The sequence below is a fragment of the Leopardus geoffroyi genome, chromosome A3, assembly GCF_018350155.1.
Source record: "Leopardus geoffroyi isolate Oge1 chromosome A3, O.geoffroyi_Oge1_pat1.0, whole genome shotgun sequence".
Lineage (NCBI taxonomy): Eukaryota > Metazoa > Chordata > Mammalia > Carnivora > Felidae > Leopardus > Leopardus geoffroyi.
Window position 1 is genome coordinate 139,368,097 of NC_059336.1, and position 24,724 is coordinate 139,392,820.

A 24,724-nucleotide genomic window follows, 5' to 3' on the forward strand; every position below is an offset into this window, starting at 1 on the left:
AGCTTCTATCTTAGAAAAATATTTCTTTTTCCTTTCTTTACATCTCCTCTGTCCCAAGTGGTCAACAACTTTATCATCTTAAAAATGGGCTCTTACTCCTGGTCTCTGTTTCTTCTGTTTCTTCCTGTGCACAGAGACAGACTCCTGTCCCAAATACTCCCTCCACACAATAGCGTTTAAGAGCGTGGGGTCCAGGGCCTATGTAGCCGGGCTCGAAACCCAGTTCTGCCACTTACCACCCTTTGTAAGCTCACAATGACTGAGGTCACTCACCTGTAGGGATGGGATAGAAACCATGGCTGCCTCAATGGTGTTGTTGTAAAGATGAAAGGCTGTGTCTGTCACACGATAAACTCTCAGTGTTAGTTCTTATTATGACATCGTCCCAGCACTCAGGTGCCCTACACAGCCTCTGCGTGAGATCAGACCTCATCAGAATGACTTTCAGGGCTCTCCCTTAACTGAATGTATCTTTCCCATCAAAAAGATCTCTATTGGGGCGCCCGGGTGGCTCCATCAGTTAAGCTTCTGACTTCGGCTCAGGACGTGATCTCACGGTTCGTGGGTTCGAGCTCTGTGTCAGGCTCTGTGCTGACAGCTCGGAGCCTGGAGTCTGCTTTGGATTCTGTGTCTCCCTCTCTCTCTGCCCCTCCCCCACTTGTGTGTGCGCTCTCTCTCTCTCTCAGAAATAAAGAAACGTTAAAAACAAAGAGAGAGATCTTTGTTATTTCTCTGGAATCCAACTCACTTGTTTAATCTCCTGGTGTCTCCACCTCCATTTAATGTGTTCCTTCTACCTGGACTGTCACCATGTGTCTCTCATTTCCAACCACTTTCTATCTGCCCTCATGTGTTTATCCAAGCAGTAGCCAAAATGTAAATCCATAGGTTGATATCTCTTCCTATGGATGGGTCTATAATGTAAGGTTTACCAGTCACTCTATGGACATGTCCATAATGTGAGCTTTATTGATCATTCTGTGGACATTTCTATAATATAAGCTTTACCGGTCACTCTATACTATGATTATCCAACATAGCTGTGAACGCATGTGATGCGTGTTGCGGTGAGCTCAAGCGCACAGCAGCCACGACTGTTCAGGCAGCTCATCAGTCTTGGATAGAAAACTTCACTAGTGTATTTGTCATTCCTTCTGATAAGGATTAAATAGACACAATTCTAAGGAAAGACTATAACTTGTGTATGAAGCTAAAAATAAAATAGTGACTTTTTTTTTAACTGGCTAAGGGCAAAGATTGTTGACTTACCCAGGTCATTACGGTAAGAGAGAGTTCTATCGTGGTTCCCAGAAACGTTTTCCAGTCACCCACACAAGAAATGAATTTATTTAAAAACTGGTTTATTCCATTTCCATTGCTACTGAAGGCTTTCCACAAAGTATAGCCTAATGATGTTCACTGGATGACCTCTTTCATCCAGCCCATGACTCTCTTGGAGGATAAAAAGCTACCATGATATTGGGGTGTCAAGCGTCTTAGGGGAGAGATGGGTAATTCCAATGACAGGTGTGTCTGGCACGGCCTGTGGACAGAGCCAGAGGAGCACAGAATGGGGCTGCCCTCAGCCTGCTGGGAATGGGGAGAGAGTCAAAGGAAGGCCTCCATTCAGTGAAGTGGCTTAGACTAGGCATTGAAGGATGAGTTGAACAAAGAGAGAAAGAAGGGACGTTCTGAGAGGAAGAAGAACATGCACAAGTGAATAGAGATGCCTAGCAGCTTGGAGTACGCAGGGCTGCACACAGATCAGCAACGCTGACGTGTATTGTCCAAGACAGGCAGAGGCCATAGAAGTGGGTCCCATCATATGTGGAGAAGCCTGGATGATGGACCAAGAAGTGTGGGGTGAGTGACCGATCAATTGACTGATTTCCATCTACAGTGGGGGCCCTGGGTGGGGGCGGATTCTGCAGAGGGGAAGCTCAACTATGGTCGTGGTGACTTTGCAGAGGAGACACAGAAGGCGAGTGGCAGTCAGGTGGCCTTTGCTCACCCAGTGGAGGGAAAATAGAGCCGGGCCTGAGGCCGGAGGGGTGGGAAGAGATGGCGGGCCAGTTCAGAGCGAGAGAGTTAAGGAGAGGAAAGAGCCTACAATGCTTCACAGATTCATGGTTTCCAGTATCAAAGATAGGAAGAGGACGGTCATCGGAAAGAGCGAAAGGGCAACTTGAGGAACCTGGGAGACATTCCAATAGATCATTTTAGACATTTGGGTTCAAATTTCACAGGCACCAGGAAAGGCCTGAGAAGGGTACTGTTCCCTGGGGAAAATGAGAAGAGATGTTACAAAGGCAACAGAACCTCAGAGAACACCAGTGTTTAGGGGGTGGGCGGAGGAAGCCACACGAAGGGAGAAATCACCAAGTGCTACGGTGGGGCCAGCGTCTGGAAGCTTTCAAAGACTGTGTCGTTCGACAATGGTGCTAATCTTCTAAGGGAAAACAAACCTGTTTTGTGTCAAGGAACACAGCAACTGATGATCTGACACAAAACCTGGTGTTAAATCTATATCTGCAATTCTTTACATCCATCTTCCTGCTAAAAGTCTCCCCCTGGAAGCCCCAAATTTATCTCCAAATCAAACTACAAAACCAAAAATCCCCTCTCCTTCCATCCTACGAATCGCTGGTGCTTTTGATCTTTGTAAATCTCTGTCCTTGCTGCCTGCGCCCAAAGTGAGGTCACCTGCTGATTAGACCCCCCGTCCTGCAGACTCACATCACACCTCCCTGTCAATTCTTCATGCTCCAGCCAAAGGGCAGATCCTATTATCTGGGATTCATACTTGAAAATCTCTCACGCTCTGACTTTCATTAGGACAAAGTTCAAATAACTTCCTTTCCCGCCTTTTATGACTTATTCCAATTTACCTCTTAGGTGTCAATACAGATGCCACTTTCTATGGGAAATCTTCCCTTGCTCCCCAAACTAAGAAATATGTCCTTCCAAAGTGAGCCCAGGTATCCTGAGCACACGAGTACCGTGACAACACTTGTAATAGCATATGGTGATGACCCACGAGCTCGTCAGGTATGACGCCCTCGACAGTGAACCTGTTGAGGACAGGATGAACACCTCCTTTCTGTGTTTATCCCTAGTGCTTGGCCCACAATAGAGCGCTCAGATACTTGGTAGATATTTGACTGCATTCATGAATCTGTGATGATTAAACATTATCCTAAGCTACTTATTAATGGGGGTCTGCACAGTAGTTTTATTAACCAGTAGCTCCTATTACTACATGCATTTTAAAGTAATAGAGCTACATTTCTTTTAAAACCTTTCAGAAACTCAAATTGGCTTTTCCCCCAATTAGTCAGGATTTGTGAGGTTTTACTACATATTAACATTTTTATTTCCATGGCATAAATCAGGAAGCCACTGGAGGATCAGGATTTATCTATGCATTGCTTCCTAAAGCACCACTCTTTCTTATTTTTATCTTCTTCTCCCACCAGCACTATTATTAACATCACTACTAGTGTTAATCATCCCTACATTGTATTAGTACCACTTCATACTTTCTAAAGTGTTTTCACCATTTTTTGTCTCATTTGATCTTCAAATTAGGAATTAGAAATGCAGATAAAGTACAGTTATAGACATTTACCACACGTGGATATTCATAGGTGTTAAATGACTTTTCCAAGGACACCCAAATAAATAATCAACTAGATGAAACTAATGTATCTAGGGCTCATTCTATTCATGTTGCTTTTGTCTCTTTCTTAAAATGAATATATCATTAATTTCTTACTTTTAAGCTAATGAATTGTTATAACTACGATCGGGCTGTCGTCATACTTCACATCTGACAAGGTATTTTAGAACGTTGCTCAGTGCAGGGCATGGTCGACACAACAGATATGAAGATGTGTCCAGCCCCCAGTTCTTTATCCTCCTCTCTAGGGTGAAGTGAATTGGTCAATATCTACATCCCCCAAAAAAATAATGCAAGAAAAAGAAAAACTTTTGCCATCTAGCAGATTTCTCTTGGAATTTTTTCTCTCCTTGCATCATTTCAGGTACTTACTTCCCAGAAAGACTGTGAGCAAACTGAAGAGCAAGATTGGACATAGGCAGTTCTTAATGCTCTTAACCAGCACAGTGCATCTATACATGGGGTAGGGAGAAAACCATGGAAATGTTAGACAGAGAGGCAAGTGGGAGGGTGGATGGGTGGATGGATGGATGGATGGATGGTGGATGAGTGGGTGGGTGGATGGATGGATGGATGGATGAGTGGGTGGGTGGATGGATGGATAGATAGATAGGTGGATAGATGGATAAATGGATAGGTGGATGGATGGATAGATGGATAGGTGGATGGGTGGATGGATGGATGGGTGGATGGATGGATGGATGGATGGAGGGATGGATGGGTGGTGGATGAGTGGGTGGGTGGATGGATGGATAGATGGATAGGTGGATGGATGGATGGATGGATGGATGGGTGGATGGGTGGATGGATGGGTGGATGGATGGATGGATGGATGGATGGGTGGATGAATGAATGGATGAGTGGGTGGCGGGTGGGTGGATGGATAGATGGATGGATGGATGGATGGGTCAATGGGTGATTGGATGGACAGATTGATGGGAATGTAAAAAGATACATGAATTACCTCAAAAGAGAATATGAACTTCCCTTCTGAGAATAACAGGTATGAATGATGAATATACTATTAAGGTCAAATATCTCTGATTCAAAATAGCTTTTCTCTACCCCTCTTGAAAGGTAGTAAAGATAGAGCAGCAGTAAGGAAGTTTAAGGTGGGTTTTAAATTATGGAGGGAAATCTTTTCCTCCTAATTACCAAGGACAGTTAGTAATAGTTAAGTAACTGTTACTCTCTCTCATTCTCTGTCTCTGTCTATCTGTCTCTCTTTCACACACACACACACACACACACACACACACACACACACCAAAATAGGCAAAAAGGGCACAGGTACTTGTCTCCAAAATAAAAACCAATTTTAGCATTGTGTCATAAAAGGTATATCATAATCTTTAAGAGGTGATATATTCAGTCAGCTTAGTAATATTTTAGGAACATCTTTCCACATGAAAATAACATCAGGAAAGAAGTCAACAAAACAACAGCTTCCAGGACTAGCATGAAGTCAGAGCTGTTTCCCACAATTCATGTACTTGATTTTCAACATTGGCTGGAACTTGAGCCTAGATTTGTGTCAGGACATGAGCTCTGGAGGGAGTCCCAAGTCCCCTTGGAGCACGTTCTAGTGCTTTCTCTGTTCACAGAATCCTACAGATCTTATCCACAGTATCTAGAGAGCTCACATCGTTTTTACTAAAGACTAGTTACTAAAGACTATTTATTTTTTACTAAAGACTATTTATTTGCTGTTTATTTACAAACTGGATTTCTGTTGGGAGGCAAATACTTAGAGCTCTAGGTTTGTATAGCAAGCATATAGACATTCCATGGTGTAAGATTTACAGACCAGAGAAATTATTTGAAGACGACCTAAAGCTCGTCTCTGAGTTAGAAACACCCTCCAGCTGAGCCACTTTTTTTTTCTTTTTTTAATTTTTTAAATGTGTTTTTAATTTATTTTTGAGAGAGATACAGAGCAAGTGAGGGAGGACAGAGAGAGAGGGAGACACAGAATCTGAAGCAGACTCCAGGCTCTGAGGTGTCAGCACAGAGCCCGATGTGGGGCTTGAACTCACAAACCTGGAGATCATGACATGAACTCAAGTCAGACGCTCAACCAACTGAACCGCCAGGCGCCCCAAATTTTCTGGACGAATGCAGTTATTCGTCCAATTCAGTGTTGCTGACTTCTCCAGTTCTCTCCCTCTGGCCACCCCAGAAGGAGACCTTCCTTTCACAGAGCACATAAGCTCTGTGGGGAGGACAGGGAGGGGTGGGTAGCAGAGGTAGGAAAGGGTCAAAGCAGCCCAAAACAAAGTTGCCTATTTTTGAGTTGCAATGTGCCAGGAAAGGTAAAGATTGAAATGGCTCATTGACTTCCAAGTCCACTGTATTCCACTCAGCAATTTCTGTACTTTTTTATAATTTGTCAAACGTGAGTATAATCTTGTCTGTTGCACATTCTGTTCAGTCAAGCATTTTATTAGTTGGCATTCATCTTTTTCCCAAAAATGTGTGTTTCTTTTGACCAAATGATTTAAAAAAAATTTTTAATGTTTATTTATTTTTGGTTTTTTTTTTTTTTTAATTTTTTTTTTTCAACGTTTATTTATTTTTGGGACAGAGAGAGACAGAGCATGAACGGGGGAGGGGCAGAGAGAGAGGGAGACACAGAATCGGAAACAGGCTCCAGGCTCTGAGCCATCAGTCCAGAGCCCGACGCGGGGCTCGAACTCACGGACCGCGAGATCGTGACCTGGCTGAAGTCGGACGCTTAACCGACTGCGCCACCCAGGCGCCCCAATGTTTATTTATTTTTGAAACAGAGAGAGACAGAGCATGAGTGGGGGAGGGTCAGAGAGAGAGGGAGACACAGAATCCAAAGCAGGCTCCAGGCTCCAAGCTGTCAGCACAGAGTCTGACACGGGGCTCGAACCCACAGACCGTGAGATCATGACCTGAGCCGAAGTCGGACGCTTAACCGACTGAGCCACCAAGGCGCCCCACTGACCGAGTGATTTTAAACATGAAAACAACTTGCATTTTGAGATGATCTTTGTTTGATTTTGTGGTCTTATAGGAGATAGGAAATACTACTATCTTTCAGATATGTACCGCAAGGTAAATGGCTTAAGAATGTTTATTTCCAAAGCGAATCACACATTAAGCTTATATTTACTGAGGATGCAAATGCCCACACTTTAGAATTTTGGTCCATGTGAAAATTCCAGGAGAGGTTGGCTGTTCCCTTTCAGGGAAGTCTTTCCTGGAACCAAAGAGGGACCTAGATTGCGGTGACTTCTAAAATATCTCCACACCATTGGGACATCAGAGACCACAGCAAACAATTCAACGGCCCACGTGATTTCTAACGCCCCTTCAGATTTGGGCATTCTCTGGTATTTCCCTCCCTATGTGAAATTAAACGTCTAGGAAGTTGCCAATTCTCTCCGACACTTGGCAATGTCAGAGTAAAAAAAAAATGCAATTGAATGGTAGAACAGGAGCTCTTCATAAGCTTATTTTGCATTTCTTTCATGAATAATTGTGAACAATCTCTTCACGTATTTATGATATCCATGTTCCCTCTGAGGAAGTGCTTGTTGATATTTTCTGCCCAATCTTTTATTGTATTGAGTGCATTTTTCTTACTCATTTTTTAGTTCTTTATATATTCTCTATGCAAATCAAGAATGTACATTCCAGTTTGTAATTTGACTTTCCATTTGCTTCAAGTTGTCTTTTGATAAGAAAAGTCCTTCATTTAATGTTGTCAAATTCAGCCATCTTTTTATTGTCAATGCTTTTGGTGTTGTAAATTTTTTTCTTACTCTGAGATCTGAGAATCTAGTCACCTACATTTTCTGGGAAAAGTCTTAAGACTCTGTTTTGAATATTTATCTCCTTAATCCGTCTTGAGTTTACTTTACACAAGATGTGAGACTCCAACTTCATCTTTTATGATGAGATAATCATTTCCCCAGCTCTGTTTATTGAAGAATGTCTCCTCTCCCCCTTTGGGGCGCCTTCTCTGTCCTCAAGTTCCGTCGCAAAACATGCAGTGGCCAACTTCAGAGGTTAATTTGCTTTCCCTGGTTAATACCACACGGGCTTAATTACGGCAGCTTCAGAGTGAGTCCTGGCGTCTGGTGAGCAGTTTTCCTCTGCTGCAGGCCACTCTTCACAAGTGTCTGACCCCCATCTATTCCCTATCACTATCAGGCTCTCACAAAACCCTTTAGGTGTTTTGGTTGAAATTGCATTACCCATTAATTTGGGGGAGAATCGACATCATCACAATATTAAGCCTTCCTGATCATGGTGTGATTTATCTCTCCATTGATTTAGATCTTCTTTGGCTTTATAATTTGCCCTGCAGAGGTATTGCACATCTTTTGTTAAGTTGATTATATGCTTCATATTCCCTCCTACCGATGCGAATTCTTTCCCTAATGACGCTCCCATAAGTGACGAGTGCAGTGTGGGCACCAGTCAGGTGTCTGCCATTTCTTGTGAAGACAGTGGTGGGAGTCGGGGGGCAAGAGCTTGACTCTAACGGCCCCTTTTCTACCTTATCCTCCAACAGTTGTGAAGTCTGCCCCTGCCTCAGACCAACCACCGCACACCCCACCTCCCACTTCCGAATTTCCCCCCACACCCCCACCCAAGTGTCTTCACGTCTCGATGTTGCAGCACCTCTTTGGAATCGGTCTTGCCATAAAGTCAGGGTCTTTCTGGTTCAGCGTTTTGGCAAGAATAGAAACAAACTTAATTTAAATCCACAGTAAATGTAAAGGATGTTCATGTACGATACCATTTGAACAAGGAAGAACCTGAGGTCTGAGGAGGTTGGGTAGTGTGTCCCTGACCACACAGCCGGTGACTAGCAGGACCTTCTTCAGAGTCTGTACCTCAGACGGTCAGCGCTACCGTGAGCATTCCCGTTATCACCTTTGTGCTTTGCCAATTCTGACCACAAATACCCAGCTTATGAGATAAATAAGGGTGTGGACCTAACCCTCAGACAAGGTATAATGTTGGTGCCACATGCGAAGTTTTGGAAGAGTTTTGGTAGTTGAGGACTATTGATTGCATTTTTGGGAATTGAAAGAAAGTCTTTTGGAGAAAGTGGCAATTGAGGTGGGCTTCATTAAATGAGTAGATTTAAACTGCGAATTTTAGTTGCAGTAGATTTCCAGGGGAGAGCTGGTATGAAAAATGATATGAGGCAAGAAAGCAGGAAGGAACACACGTCTCACAAAGAGACAATCGTTCCTGCAAAACATAAGAATTTCAGTTTTCTTGCTGCTCTTTTGTACCTAACGTCCGTCTTCTTTTGGTTACAGCTTCTGATTAGAGTTCTAGATTTCGTGTGTGTGTGTGTGTGTGTGTGTGTGTGTGTGTGTAAAAGACGGAGTTTGAAAGGCCTTGCAAATGATCAAGGTTCAAAAGAAGCAGCATTTTTTTTTATTTTGTTTTTTAATGTTTATTTATTTTTGAGACAGAGAGAGACAGAGCATAAGCAGGGGAGGGGCAGAGAGAGAGGGAGACACAGAATCAGAAGCAGGCTCCAGGCTCTGAACTGTCCTCACAGAACCTGATGCGGGGCTCGAACTCACGGACTGTGAGATCATGACCTGAGCCGAAGACAGATGCTCAACTGACTGACCCACCCAGGCGCTCGTGATCTCATATATCTTAACATATATCTTTAATAGCGAAAAATTATTCAGCTGAAGGGAAAATGCCTTTCCGTAAGCCTCTCTTCTGAAATGTATTTATTTTACTGAAAAGGAAGCATCGGTGTCTCTGTCCATATGGAGCCTATTATTTTCGTGCTCTATAACGTTGTCAAAATTTTCGCCCAAGAAGGTTAAGGTTGTCAGAAATCGAGGTTACATCTGCGACTCGGGGTTTATGGGTTCCTGTGTCAGAGCCTCCTGAACGAGGTCACGCTCGCGGCTCTGAGCACAGACCACCGACCCCCGCCCGGGGCGGTGATGACAATCATGTCCTCGGCGCCCCCATCACGCTTTTTTATAATCACATCCGTTTATTATTAAAATGCAAAAAGGGGTTTTTGTGCTCTGAAAGTGAAACTTGAGTTCACACGGTTGCTCGCGACTGAAACCCTCTGGCGACGAACCGGCAGCCACGAGGCACATGGGACGAGTCCGCGAACGAACCGGTGCCCCGCGGCGTAAACGCTGTATGCCAGGCGGCAGGGGGCCTGAGGGAGCCAGCAGCAAACACAGAAAGGGCAGAGCTTCAGCCATATTTGGGAGGCGGAAGCCGCCCAGAACGGAGCCTGCGCCCCCGGGGGCCCACCCCTTCTGCCCGGCGCTCCCTTCGGCAGGTGGCTCTCCTTCTGGAAGGCCTCCCGGGCGGCACCCGCTCCAGCTTTACGTCAATGACGGCTTTGCAGAGTCCCAGCTACAGGGGGGAGAGGAGCCGGGCCCCTGGGCGAGAGGGGTCAATGAGGGGGCAAGCACCCCGACGTGCCCCCCCACGGGACTTGTCCCCAGTGCCCCGACGTGCCCCCCGTGGGGCTTGTTCCCAGTGCCCCGACGTGCCCCCCGCGGGGCTTGTCCCTAGTGCCCCCCCAGCACAGCTCCCAAAGACACGGGGGCCTCTCTCAGGGAAGTGCGGTGGTAACTTTCCAGACCCTCAGTTTACACACGAGCAGGCTGTGGCTACCGAGTTGTCATAAGCAAGTCTCCTGAGAAAAAGACCCCATTTTCTGGTAGTTTTGCTAAAACTGAAATGTTTTCTCTTCCTCATAACTCAAATTCAAGCTCCTGGGCTAAACCTCACTGCCACCCCTCCTTCCCAAATCCCTATTCAGAATTCACACGGGCCACGAGGGGCACCTGCTCTGGCCGGACTGTGCTGCCTGAACCCCCACGAAACCCAGGAGGTGAAGACAAGCCTCAGTGCTGGCGGAGGGTCCGGGTCTGACTCCCGCAGCCCAGCCTCCACCCCCGAGGGGCTCCCGGAGCAGAAAGCCTGGCGCCTGTCCCTTCTCACAAGGTGCCCTTCCACCCAGGCTCGCGGGGACGGCCCTCGTGGTGGCCAGGCGGATGGCGGCCTGCCCCGCCTTCACGGCTCAGTGTGGGCCGGGCCGTGACCGTGAACCTGAGGCCCAGCCTGTGCCGGCTCTGACTCGGCAGTCACTTCCAGGGGCCTCTGAAAACGGTGCAGAAGGCGGAGCCACGGGATGTCGCCGGGGCCTCTGGGCTCAGGAAGCGGGCCCAGGCCCACGGGCGTCAGCACAACAGAGGCACGACGGGCAGGAAGCGGGAGGACGAAGGGCAGGCCCCAGGGGAGCCAGGTCAGCGCCTCATTCCACTTCCAGACGCTCGTTCTGCAACTGCCTAAGTTTCGCCAACTACCGTTTGGGGCACCGAGTGTCAGGGACACAAACATGAACGCGCCTCGGTCTCTATCCCTCTATCCGTGAGGAAGCCCGGAGCTTACTCGTGTTAGATTGATAACACCCCCCGGGGAGAGCTACAGGGGAACAAGAAAAGAGTATGAGCCCACACAGGCCGGGTCTGGGCTGGAAGCCTTGGGATGACGGACTGACTGGTGCAAGAAGACAGACAGACAGACAGAAAGCAGACAAGCTGGTGTTCGATGCAAAAAGCAAGAGTGCAAATTAATGAGGAATAATCATTCAGGAAACAGACAATTGAGATAAGAATAAGAAAATAGATTTTACTAACTGGTTTCAGGCATAAATGCTCGTACTTAATACCTAGATCTTACTTGCAGTCAAGTGTCGATGGGATTTTGAATGGCTGTGTTTTTGGAGGAAAGGGAAAAAATCCTCCTGTATGGTGACTCCTCCTCTCCGGGTAGATTAATACATGTTAAATCTGTGGTGTTCAGTTAAAGACAGAGATTCCAGCATATTAGCTTCTGCTGTCCTCCAAGCCCTACCAAAAGACAGGAGAGTCATTTCACTTTAAAAACAAAGAACAGAGAGGGGACAGTGGCAACCCTATTCTGAAGGCTGGATCTCAGAGACATGGAATAACCCACTTTTCAGACCCAAGGAAGGGAGATGCTAACGCTGCAGAGAAAGCACACCATGGAGCATTCCGAACCCTTCTCTGAACCGTCCGGGGTCGGCCCCGTGGAGGTGCGTTGACATTGGACTGAACTCTGGAGGGATGGTTGGAAACTTGGACTTCCTTCCTTTTCAGTAGAAAACGCACTGTTTGCTCTTCAAGGGGGTGGAGAGGGGCTCTTTGGGGGGTGGGGGAAGGGCGGGCGGCTGTGCTGAGAGCAGAGTGAGGGGACCCAGCTGTGGTCACCGAGACCCCAGCGGCCTGCCCGCACCCGTCTCTGCAGATTCCCTTCGGGAGAGACACAACTGTCTCCTTGGTGGTGGTTTATCCACTGGCTTAATTCTAAGCACATTCCTACATTTGCTGTGTATCAGGCACGACCCCAAAGACACTATAATTTTTTTTTTAATTTATAAAATCCTCAGCGGTCCCCACTTCACAGGTGAGGAAACCGGTAGAGACAAAAGACTCAGGAGCGTGCCCAGGATGCCCAGCTCCTAAGTGGGAGGGGACGAATGCAGAGGCCTGCTGTCAGGCCCCAGAGCCCCTCTCCCCTGCTGCACCAGCCAACACGCCGAAGCCCACGGTCAGGAAGCGTCGCCCACGTGAACGGGGCTTCTCACGAGGCCCAAAGTCTGGTGGACGGCCAAGGGGCTCCAGGTGTCTGAGCAAATCCTCTCATAAGAAAGGCACAAAATAAGCCAACGAGCAAAAAAGGAGAAAGAGTGAAAGCCAACGGAGGAAATGGAACCTATACAAGAGAGAACTTGACCTCCATTAACTTCTTCGGTTGTGGGAAACAATTATCACATTCACAAAACAAGAACAGAATATTTTATTTCATTATTTTTTTTTTTTTAAGAAAGAAAAAGAGAGCAGGGGAGGGGCAGAGAGAGACGGAGAGAGAATCCCAAGCAAGCTCCGAGCTCTCAGCTCAGAGCCTGACATGGGGCTCGATCTCATGAACCGTGAGATCATGACCTGAGCAGAAACCAAGAGTTAGACTCTCAACTGACTGAGCCCCCCAGTCACCCCCAGAATACTGTTTTTAAAGGAGAAAATGATTCAAATATTCACTTTGAACAAAAAAGTAGGAGTGTTGAAATTTAAGTGTTGAAGTTCACGAGGAGAGTCCAGGAGCCCGGCAGCCAGAAGGAGGGACGAAACGATGAAGAACGGGAAACGGTGAGGAGGCGACCCCTGCACCCACCGTGGGAACACAAAGAACAGAGCGAATGGGGAGAAGGGACTGCTGAAGAGGGAAATGAAGAGAATGTCCCTGAAAGATGTAGGGGGAGCCCAACATGACGGAGGAGAAGGAACCCCCACGCCTACCCTTCCCGGGAGGTCTCTGACCCTGGGGACCAAGACAGACTTGTAATAATTGGTCTGAGCATCCAGGGCGGGATCCACTCAAGGAATCCTGAGGTAGGAAACTGCTCACAACGTCCAACATCTGGGGGGGATTACTTCCGATCTAGAGTATTTTCTCAGACGAATGTGGTGGGAATAAGAAGCATCTTCCCTGGGAAGATCTGGAATGATGTCTCCATCCAACAAAGAGGACACCATGCAGGGGGCAGGAGAGGACAACCGGGGGCGGCGGACGGGCCCCGAGCCGGCCAGGGGGAGCACTCCATGCACAGACCGACACCCAACATGTGTGTTGTCACAGGAGGAGCCTCCTTAACTGGAGGGTCTGCACATGACCCTCAGGGCACACCTGGGCAGGGGAGCTAGCACGTGCACAGCGACCAGTCACCGAGGGACACGGTGAGCCTCAGGCTCGTCTGTCAGCAGTGTCCACAGTCGTGACAGCCAAACAATGAGGGACAATCTCATGTGATGCCCAGTATAGCTACCCTGGGGGCGGAGATCGTGCGACCCGCCGTGGCCCAGGTGCATCCTGGTGCTGTCCTTGCTTCGTGGCGGGGAGTTAACAGCTTTTCCTGGGAAGTGGCGCTCAAGGACAGACCCACTCATTTTTTTAGGGATCTAGAGGCGGGCAGCAGAAGGAAAGGTGACAAACAGTGAACATCTTTCCGTCTCGGGAGCTGGAATAGAAGGGGCGGTATCTGGGGTGCCTTGTTTTCATAACGAGCCCTAGACAGTGGCCGCCCGACCCCTACACCAGGTACTCTGAGAACGACTTTGATGAGAACGATATCAAACCTTGTCAACTCGATGCCTCCTTTGTTTGGCGCGATGGCAGGGAACTGCAGCCTGAGCGACCGCGCACGCTCCGGCATTGGCTGGGCGCGCTCGCAGTTTCTGGAATCCGCACCCGAGCACTCCCCAGAACCCAGAGGCCCCGGTCCGTGGCAGGGAGCAGGCAGAGGGCGCGGGTGGGACTGTCCCTTGTGGTTTTACATCCCTTGTCCCCTGCCCTCTGCTACAGGTACTTTTCCAGGAGACAAATGTTCATTCCTCGATAACAGCCTGTTTCTCTGTGGTTGACGAATTCCCCGGGGTTTTCAAGGCTAGAGCAGAGGGCCCATGTTAACAAAGGCGCTAAACACAGCTGTTCAATGTCTGTATTTAAAACCAGTAACGGGCGCCTGGGTGGCTCAGTCGGTTGGGCGTCCGACTTCGGCTCAGGTCACGATCTTGCGGTCCGTGAGTTCGAGCCCCGCGTCGGGCTCTGGGCTGATGGCTCGGAGCCTGGAGCCTGCTTCCGATTCTGTGTCTCCCTCTCTTTCTGCCCCTCCGCCGTTCATGCTCTGTCTCTCTCTGTCTCAAAAATAAATAAAAACGTTAAAAAGAAAAAAATAAATAAACCCAGTAAAATAAATATATTTTTCGTTACCAACAGAACCATTCTGAGTGGCTCCAAATGGGATTCCAGCTTAGGGGTGGTAACCAGAGGTCGCCAGAGGTCACGCACACACTCAGGGCCGTCACTCATGGTTCCTCCTGCAGCCAGGAGGCTCCCAGGGCCAGTGTGTGGTGCTGAATGTTCTTTAATGCCGAGCCATATGCCATTTAACCCGTATATTCATAACGAGCCCTTAGCAAAAGCAAGAAGCATAGGGAAAACTGACAGTAAAATACAAGTTAAAATTAGCAAGCAGCAAATTTGCCTCCAAAGTACCCGTACCAACTCTGTGAGTTACATTCATGTGATAGGACTCCTTGTATTTGCCGATCAGTATTTATGATTTTTTTTTAATTTTTTTTTCAATGTTTATTTATTTTTGGGACAGAGAGAGACAGAGCATGAACGGGGGAGGGGCAGAGAGAGAGGGAGACACAGAATCGGAAACAGGCTCCAGGGTCTGAGCCATCAGCCCAGAGCCCGACGCAGGGCTCAAACTCACGGACCGCGAGATCGTGACCTGGCTGAAGTCGGACGCTTAACTGACCGCGCCACCCAGGCGCCCCAGTATTTATGATTTTTTAAATATTAAAAAGAAAAACAATATGGACTGGAAATTATATACAAAGTAGCCTTAAAATTTTTTGTTTAATGTTTATTTATTTCTGAGACAGAGAGAGAGCATGGGGGGGGGGGGAGGGGCAGAGAGAGAGGGAGACACAGAATCCGAAGCAGGCTCCAGGCTCCAAGCTGTCGGCACAGAGCCCGACGCGGGGCTTGAACTCACAAACCGTGAGATCATGACCTGAGCTGAAGTTGGATGCTTAACTGACTGAGCCACCCAGGCTCCCTGATACGTCACTGATGTAAAGTACCCTTTACAGTAGATACCCTGTAGATACCCTAACAGTAGATACCCTTGTTAAATGGGGAAGGTCAAATTGTTTTTTCCTTATATTGTGAATGTCAGTAACAAAGTCTAGAAATAATAAAGTTATAAAGAATTTTGTAACACAACCGTTACTAACGTCCTGATCTAAAACTCAATTTTACTTAAAATCACTTATTTACCATATTTCGTTTAAAAAGAGGAAGTGATTTGACTATCCGAGAAGGGCAGGCCATCAGCCGAAGCCCAGCCTAGGAGTTGTTCCCCGAAGGCGCACCCTTCCTCACCCCTGTGCGTGGCACTGCCTGATGGTCCTGCAGCGGTGGGCAATCACCTGTTAGGCTAGTGAGTCTTGGCTGAGTCATTCACTGTAGCAAACCTGCTCAGCACGTGTTCTGCGTCTTCCCAGTCCGGTTCAGTCCAGTTCAGTCCAGATCAGTCCAGTGCAGGGCACAGAGCCTGACAGACTGGTCCCAGCCCTCAAAGGCGCACAGTGGAGTCAAGATGCTAGGCAGAAAGTCCACAATACAGCTCATGAGATGGCCTACAGCCTCCAAAACGTTCTGGAAAATTCTTTCTGGATAATTCACCACATCTCCAGTGAGAATCATGAACTTCTCAATATTCACCTGAAGAACAATGTTACTTTCTGTGCACTCTGGATATTTTCTTTTTCTTGTTTTTCTTTTTTTTTTTTTTAACAACAATATTTCTGAAAGGTAAAGAGCCTAAGAAGAGAAAATTACTAAGAATTCCAAGAAAGGGACTTTTCAGAAGTGTCACGAACCTACTAAGTGCCCCGATGAGCAGCGGACAAGGTTTCTTTCTTTTTCGGTGTGAGGCATCTGGTGGGGGACATATGTGACATGCACAGTGTGCACTTGGCACCCTGAGCAGGAATTAAGTGCCTCCAGCACTGGGCAGTGAGCTGGTGGCTCTCGAAGGCTCTACCCATTTACACTGACTGGAAAACAAGACCGTTCAGGTGACTTACTGTGGGTGCCCGTGATGTGGATGTTCTTTGTTGCATGGGGCAAGATATAGGGTGCTTTTGTAAAGAGTCCCCTGGGAACAGAAAGCAATTATTTAGAAGGCCATTTCATGCCCTTTTGGTATTTGGTGCCTGACTCACTGTAAGAAGCCGGGGTTCTGAGTGTGGCCGGTTTCCTACCGACTAAGCCAGGGGGGCCTGTGCTCCGGAGCAGCAGGGAGGCCCCAGAGTTCGGGGACAGCACGGATCTTCGGCGGACAGCCGGAGGGCTGTGCTGCTAAGATTAGGTGAAATCCTGCCACACTTAGACACCAGGTGAGGGGCAACCGTTCATGAGTTTATATGACTTGTGACTAAGCTTATTTTGGTTTCAATTCACATTTCACTCAAGGTTGTCATTTCTATAGTTTTGTTATTTCTGTACGAATTAGTGCTTCCTTCTCTTCATCTGTGGTCACCTTAAATGTCAGGAGAGCACTGGAGAGCCACCTACCACAGTGAAAACACACTCAGGCTTTGTGCGCACGATCTCTGAGATCCATTGAAACAGCAGACCAACACCTGACCTGCCTTCTCCACAGGAGCTTATGAACATCCCACGATAATAATGTGCTCGAAGGCATTTTACAGAATAGAAATATGATATTATTTACTATTGTTATTTCCAAGTGTTAGAAAAAGAACTTATTTAAAATAATTTTTACCTAGTTTTCATTTTGTTTTTTTTTTTTTTAATTCACTCTACATATGTTGGGTACCAGGCACTGTTCTAGACTCTGGGGACATAGAAATAAACTGGACAGCAAAGTCTCCACCATATGGAGTGTAGTTTTCAGTGGAAGAAGACAGAAAATAAATGTGTAAAGAAAGAAACATATGATCCATGAAGGAAAACTACTTAATTGGACGTCATCAACATTGACACTTTCGCTCTACAACGTTCCCTGTTAGGACAATGAAATGACAAGCAACAGGTTGGGAAGGTATTTGAAAACCACATGTTCAACACAGGACTAGTATCCAGAATATTCAGTGAACTCTCAGAAATTCGACATTTAAAAAATCCCGTTAGAAAATGGGCAAAAGACACAGACACTCAGACATTTCACCAAGAAGATACACACATGGCAGGTACGCACATGAAAAGATGCTCAGCATCATAAGCCATAAGGCAAATGCAGAGGAGAACCACAGTGAGACCACCCCACGCCCATCAGAACGGCGGGAAAAAAGTCGGGACAACAGCAAATTCAATGAGGGGGCCGAGAAGCTGGATCCTCACACGTGGATCGTGGGAAGGTAAAATGGTGGAGTCACCATGGAAAACAGTTGGGCAGTGTCTTTAAAAAATAAAACTAAACATGCTGTTACCATATGGCCCAGCAGTTATACTCTGGGGCATTAATCCCAAGGAAATGGAAATTTGTATTCATGCAAAAATCTGTACACGAGCATTTACGGCAGCTTTATTCACAGTAGCCCAAGACCGCGAACAACGCTGATGTCCTTCAGCAGGGGAACAGTGGTTTGTCCACATCGTGGAACCCCCTCAGCAATAAGGAGGAACCAGCTATTGGTACAGAAACACCCTGGCTGAGTCTCCAGACACTGAGGCCGAGGGGAAAAAGCCAGTCTCTAAAGACCACAGACATCCTTGAGATGACAGCAGGATAGAGCTGGAGGACGGACGTGTGGCTACAGGTCGAAGTGGGTGTAGTTACGAAGGACGGCACGGGGGACCCTTAGGGGAGGGACGTCCTGTCTTGGCTGCGGCGGGGGGGCACATGCTCACACACAGGGAGGGGACACAGTGACGCGGATGATGCACGTGCACACACACACTGGTGGGTACGAGTACACCTGGGCCGTCCAGCTGAGATCAGTGGAATGAATCAACGTCCCGCTGGTGGGAACGTCTTACAGTTCTGCAGGATGAGGACAGGGGTAACGAGTACGGGGCATGGCGACATCATCTGTTCAGCTGCACACGAGTCTGCAAATGTTTCAAAACACGTAACACAAAGAAAAGCGTGGGGCGCCTGGGTGGCTCCGTCGGTTGAGCGTCCCACTTCGGCTCAGGTCATGATCTCACGGTCCGTGGGTTTGAGCCCTGCGTCAGGCTCTGTGCTGACGGCCCGGAGCCTGGAACCTGCTTCCGATTCTGTGTCTCCCTCTCTCTCTGCCCCTCCCCTGCTCGTGCTCAATCTCTCTCCCTCAAAAAAAAAAAAAAATAAACAAGTATTAAAAAATTTTTTAACAAAGAAAATGTACAGTATAATTTCACATAGTGACAAATGCCATAAAGAAAGCCCCACAGGCTCTCATCCGAGTGACAGTGGGTGAGAGGACATTGCCAGCAGAGCTTTGGTTGAGGGCGAAGTGTGGCCGGGAGTCTGAGGCCACCCCTACCTGGCCAGTGTCATTGGTGTCTTCGGCCAAGTTCTCTGCTAAACACCCCACTTGAGAGCCCATCCTGGGGATCCCGTCGTAACTTATCACAAGCAACAGGTGTGATGCAAAACCATGAGCAGCAGGAACCATAGGTGCCTAACCCCCCTACTGTCGCTGAACAATTGGGACAGGTGATGCCTTATAAGGTCGCGTCCCTGAGGGAGTCACTCACAGTGGGTCCTCTGGGAATTCTCACGTAGCGAAAGGTGTGTCGCTCAAACGACAGTCATGTCACTTCATTTCATTCTTTTTTAACTTCTGTTTTTAAGAAGAAATTTCTGTTTTACATACCAGCTGTCTTCAATCACAATGTTTATATTCATTTAGTAAGACGCTTCAAGTTCCCTTCGAGGGCACTTAACCTATAAGCCATTCGCCAGTGACTTTTTAATCCACATCTCGTAACGGCCCAGATGAAAACACTGACAGCCCGGGCCTCCCTTTCTTCTGGAAGGAGCGGGTGTCTCTGCCTTGTGCAGCCCCCGCCCCTTCGGGGCTCAGGGCCCAGGACAGGAGCCAGTGGCCCCGTCCGGTGAGGCGGGGAGGACAGACACAGTGCCCCTTGATGGAGAAAAGGTTGAGTGCAGAGTGGAGCTGTGTGGGAGGGGACAAAGCAGGGGTTCACTGCCCTGGTTTCTGAACGTGTTCCTGGAGAATGCAGCACATGCCAAGAGCAACCTGTCATCTTGTCCACAAAACTCCATTTTGTAGACGCTCATCACTTTCATGACAACCCTCCCCCCAACCATTTCTGGACTCCTCTGTGGTCAGGGCTCTCCAGCCACGGCTCTGTCCAGGTCTTTCTCCCGTGACCTTCTGTGAACCACAAGGGTGCCCCCAGGTACGACGGTGCATGCTTAAAGTGACACAGGTGAATTTCTGGCATTCCCAGAAGAGTGGGATATTGTGAAAATCAATTTAATAATGTTTTATTACCATGTGATTTTTTTGCATTTTTTAAATTTATTTTTGAGAGAGAGACAGAGCACAAGTGGGGGAGGGGCAGAGAGCGAGGGAGGCACAGAATCCGAAGCAGGCGCCCAGCTCCCAGCTCTCAGCACAGAGCCCGATGCGGGGCTCGAACTCACGAACCGTGAGATCATGATCTGAGCCAAAGTCGGACACCCAACCGACTGAGCCACCCAGACACCCCTGAAAATGTGATTTTTAAACAAAGTGCCAGCAATACATTGGATGGAGTGGCTTTGATCCTAAAAGTCCTTTCCTATTCACGCATTTTCAACCGCCTAATTGTTTTGCTTTATGTTGGTTCATTTATAAGATGTATTTAAATTTGTCTATTTGACATTCCTCATTTGGTGAGAAAAAACATCATTTTCATAAAACCACTGTACTGAATACTGCCCAGCTCACTCTTAGCCAGTTTAGTGAGTAGCATCTCAGAACGTAATCAGAATAACTGTGTCCACTACATAAATACTGATCATAGAAGGTTGTACATAAGGCCAGTTGTAAACACTATATTTGGGTGTAACTTTATAGCCATAGCAAATAAAAAATTTAAATTATCACTTAAGATTGTATTTTGTTTTTTTACTTAGCAGAAAGCATGCTCTTGTAAAATCTCCTCTATGGAGAGAACTGCAGGTTTTGTGTGTGTCTTTTGAATGGAGAAGGACAAACATAAGAACCCACGTGACGGGCGCCTGATGAAATGAGCTACGTGCACGTGGGCAGAAACATTACGTTTGCTTCTGCAATTAGCCCTGAATCGTTCACACTGTCTTAATACTTTCCAGACACAGTCGCAAAACAACTCTCACACTCAGTTTTATGAGAATTTGTTGGGGCACCTGGTTGGTTCAGTCAGTTAAGCATCCGACTTTGGCTCAGGTCGTGATCTCAGGGTTGGTGGGTTCGAACCCCTGTGTCAGGCTCTGTGCTGACAGCTCGGAGCCTGGAGCCTGTTTCGGATTCTGTGTCTCCTTCTCCGTGCCCCTCCTCCGCTCATGCTCTGTGTCTCTCTCCCGCTCTCAAAGATAAATAAACATTAAAAAGAAAAAGAATTTGTTTACAGTTTTGTGTAATTTGCACATCACAAACACTAATTTAGTTTTCTAAAGGAACTTTTCTATTATGAATCATTCATCAAGAACTAATCGCTTGTGGGGTGCCTGGTTGGCTCAGTCATTTAAGTGTCTGATTCTTGATTTCAGCTCAGGTTATGATCTCACGGTCATGAGACTGAGCTCGCGTCAGGCTCTGCACTGAGTGTGGAGTCTGCTTAAGATTCTCTCTCTCGCTCTCGCTCTCGCTCTCACTCTCTCTGCCCCTCCCCCATTCACGTTTTTCTCTCTCTCTCTCTCAAAAAGTAAAGTAAAATAAAATAGATTACTCGCTCGTGATAGTAGGTGGTCCCATCCGCTGTCCCCACTCGCGACAAATCCTGTGTCTGCGCACTTGGCCTGGTTACTCTCATCCCTTTCCCTTTAAGTGCGTTATAAACAAGCAAACTTCCCTGATAATTATATCCCTCGTGTAGGATTTTTCTTTCATTATGTATGTCAACCTCATTTCTCTGCCTTTTATTCTCCTCTAGAGTGACTACATCTGGAAGAAGGAAAAAATGTAGTTATCGAATCCAATCAACTGTTTGTGTCTCTGAAATTATCAACCACATCGGGTCAAGAAAGGTTCTGGTCGGTGCCACAGACGTATGGCTGTCCAAGAAGCCACATAAAGGTACTGGTTCTATGTCATACTTTACGATCTACATGGAGCAAAATGTTTTATACGTTTATCTTAAACCATCTTACTTTGAAAAAGCATAAAGATAGGCTTGTAAATGGAGGGGTTTTTTATTTCCTAAAGACCATAATGTCCATTAACTTTAATAAGCAAGCTCCATTTAAAGTCAAAATTTATCATCTATTACTAAACATAGACTCAGAGGGTCTCCTACTATTCAACTACAACATTAACCCCCAAATAATTTCATAGCCACATTGACGGGTCTGGTCACTCTTTGGCAGTTGTTCAGAGATTCCTTGGTGTAAAGCTTTTTTTGAAATCAGATCTGTATTTCCACTATCAGTTCTATTCGGGGGACATTTTATCTTTAAGTAAAATAAACATGCCTTTAATTGGGGCCTAATCTGCATTGCCCAAGGCCTTTTTATAGATTCCTGTCAATTGCTGTTGACAGACCTCTCCTCAGTGCCACTGTGGACATTGAGAGCCATGTTCCTGACAAAATTTCAGGTTCTGGCTGAGTTTGCTTTTCAAGAATTTTTTTAAATTGTGGTAAAATGCATATGACATAAATTAACCATTTCATCTGTTTTTAAGTGTGCAGGCCAGTGGCATTAAATACATTTACAAAGCTGTGCAGCCATCAGCACACCCGTGCACAGAACTTTTCCATATCCCAAACTGAAACCCCGTGTTCATTAAGCCCTTGCTCCCCAACCTCTCCCCTCAGCCCCTGGCACCCACCATCCACTTTCTGTCTGTGTGAATTTGACTTTTGGAGGGACCTCATACAAGTGGAATTACACAGGATTTGTCTTTTTGTGTCTGGCTTGTTTCACGGAGCACAATGTCTTCAAGCTTCAAGCTCCCTGTGGTAGCAGATGTCAGAATTTTCTTCCTTTTTAGGGCTGAATCATATTCCATCATACGGACGGACCACAATTTGTTCACCTGTTCGTCCATAGGTGGATACGCAGGTTGTTTCCATCTTTTGGCCATTGTGAATAATGCTGCTGAGAACACGCGTATGCAAATATCTGAGTCCCTCTGCTCTCAGTTTTCCTGGGTCAATACCCATAAGCGGAGTTGCTGGATAATATGGTAGCTCGATTTTTAATTTTTTAAGAAGCCACCCTATTTCCACAGTGGCTGCACCATTTTACGTTCCCACCACCAACCCACAGGGTTTCCATTTCGCCACATCCTTGCCAACACTTGTTATTTTCTGTTTTCTGGGTTCTTTGTCTATTTGTTTAAGAAGAGCTATCGTCACGGGTGTAAAGTGGTACTTCAGTGTGGTTTACATTTGCATTTCGCTAATGACCTTTTCCTGTGCTCGGCGGCCATTTGTGTGTCCCTTTTGCGTCATTTCTAAGAAATCATTGCAGACTCCAATATCATAAAGGTTTTCCCTTGCATTTTCTTCTAAGGGCTGAGGAGTTTTGACTCTTCTGTTTAGGCTCAGGTTCCATTTTGAGTCAATTTTTGTTGTGCTATAAGTTGGGGATGCAACGTCACTCTTTTGCATGTGGATAGCCTGTTTTCCCGGCACCATTTGTTGAAAAGACTGTCCTCTCCTCACTGAATGATCTTCGCTCCCTTGTCAAACCATTTGACCACATATGGGGGGAGTTTTTCTAGCTCTCTTTCCTATTCTATTTCTATGTGTCTATATTTTTTTACAAGCATCTGATTTGGTTACTATAGTTTTGTAGTATGTTTTGAAACCAAAAAGTATGAAACCTTGAATTTGTTCTTTTTCAAGATTGTTTGCCTATTTGGGAATCCCTTTAGATGCCATATTAATTTTAGGATGGACCTATTTCTGCAAAAAATGATATTGGGATTTTGACAGGGATTCCATTGAATCTGTAGATCACATGGCTAAGTATCTTAATCAGAAAGAAATGGGGGTTTTCATCCTTTTTAGTAGTAGATTTCCATATCCCATTTCAGCATGTACCATTATCTTTAAAAATTCTTTTTTCCACTTTGAAAAAAAATCAGATTTTATTACTAGTTTTTTTGGAGGCTGGTCAGATGAACCACAAGGATTTACAAAGAACATTAAATACAACATTTAATAAAAAATCTTTGTGGAGGATGAAGATACGGTTCTGTTTAATTTATTAAACCTCCACATTTCACAGGCTTTTTCCCCTTAGCAGTTACTTTGTAGTGGAAAGCCACTAATGTCATGGAATGTTCCACACAATCTGCCATCGAAGGCAAGCTTATCCGGCATTCAAGAGTTCTTTGTTCATAATAAGACCATAAGAGATACAGAAACTTAGATATCATGAGGCATCATCCAACACAACAGTCACTATTAACGATGGGAGAAGCACTGGGTTCTTCGGTGTCATTTTCACACCACCACACCCCCACCCCCGGGGTGGAAGCCTGTAAACGATGAGCCTGAGCCGTATGCTGAACACCAGCCCTGGGCAAGCCCTGAATTCCTCCCAAAGTCCCCAAGTCTAAGTGACTATTCTTCCCATTTTAAAGGCCAGTAAAGGGAAGATTAGTGAACTTAAGTATCCATCCTAGGATGACATCATTAAGTGGCCAAGAGGGTACCTGGTCTACAAGGGGAGAGAAGGGAATTTTGTTAAGAAATCCAGATTTAACATGAATCACTAATTCCAAGTAGCCTTTACACTTCAATGTTTAATCCAAGCCTATTTCCAAGCTGAATAAAAATATTGCCAAGTTAGCATTAGAATAGGATAAGACAAAAAATTACTCCAAGAAAAGGCTTTGCCTCCAACCACGCTTCCCTGGCACAGGTACCAAGGAAGGAACAAGTGTGTGTTAATCCATGTTTTCATCAGTTCCTCATTTCTAACACTGTTGAGTGCCCAGTTTGTGCTGGGAATCCCTCTGGTCTCTGGAGGTACAAAAATGAGGGAGGCATGGTCATAGTCCTCAAAGAGTTCAGAAATGGGACCAACATAAGGCGTGGTGAGACCTGTGAGACCAGACCGCACGGTGCTTCCTCAACCACACATGCACCTGGCTTCCTTCTGCCCTCCAGAGCACCCACCTGCCCTGAACCCTGTGTGGCACTCGGTCACCTCCTGTCGAGTTGACAAAGTCGAGGTGAGGTGATTTACGAGGTCTGGAAGAGATTTTAATTCTGACCAGAGAGCCC

The 24,724-nt window shown here is 46.4% G+C and overlaps 1 protein-coding gene across 22 annotated transcripts in view; it reads left to right on the forward strand.

The window, feature by feature from the left end:
- The window catches only part of MYT1L (myelin transcription factor 1 like), a 429,846-nt gene that overhangs the window by 213,637 nt on the left and 191,485 nt on the right, over window positions 1-24,724 (forward strand). For all 22 annotated transcript variants that reach the window (XM_045447886.1, XM_045447887.1, XM_045447890.1 and 19 more), the window contains exon 4: window positions 21,419-21,561. The gene's annotated coding sequence lies outside the window, so the exon portion shown is untranslated. The remainder of the gene's footprint in view (window positions 1-21,418; window positions 21,562-24,724) is intronic.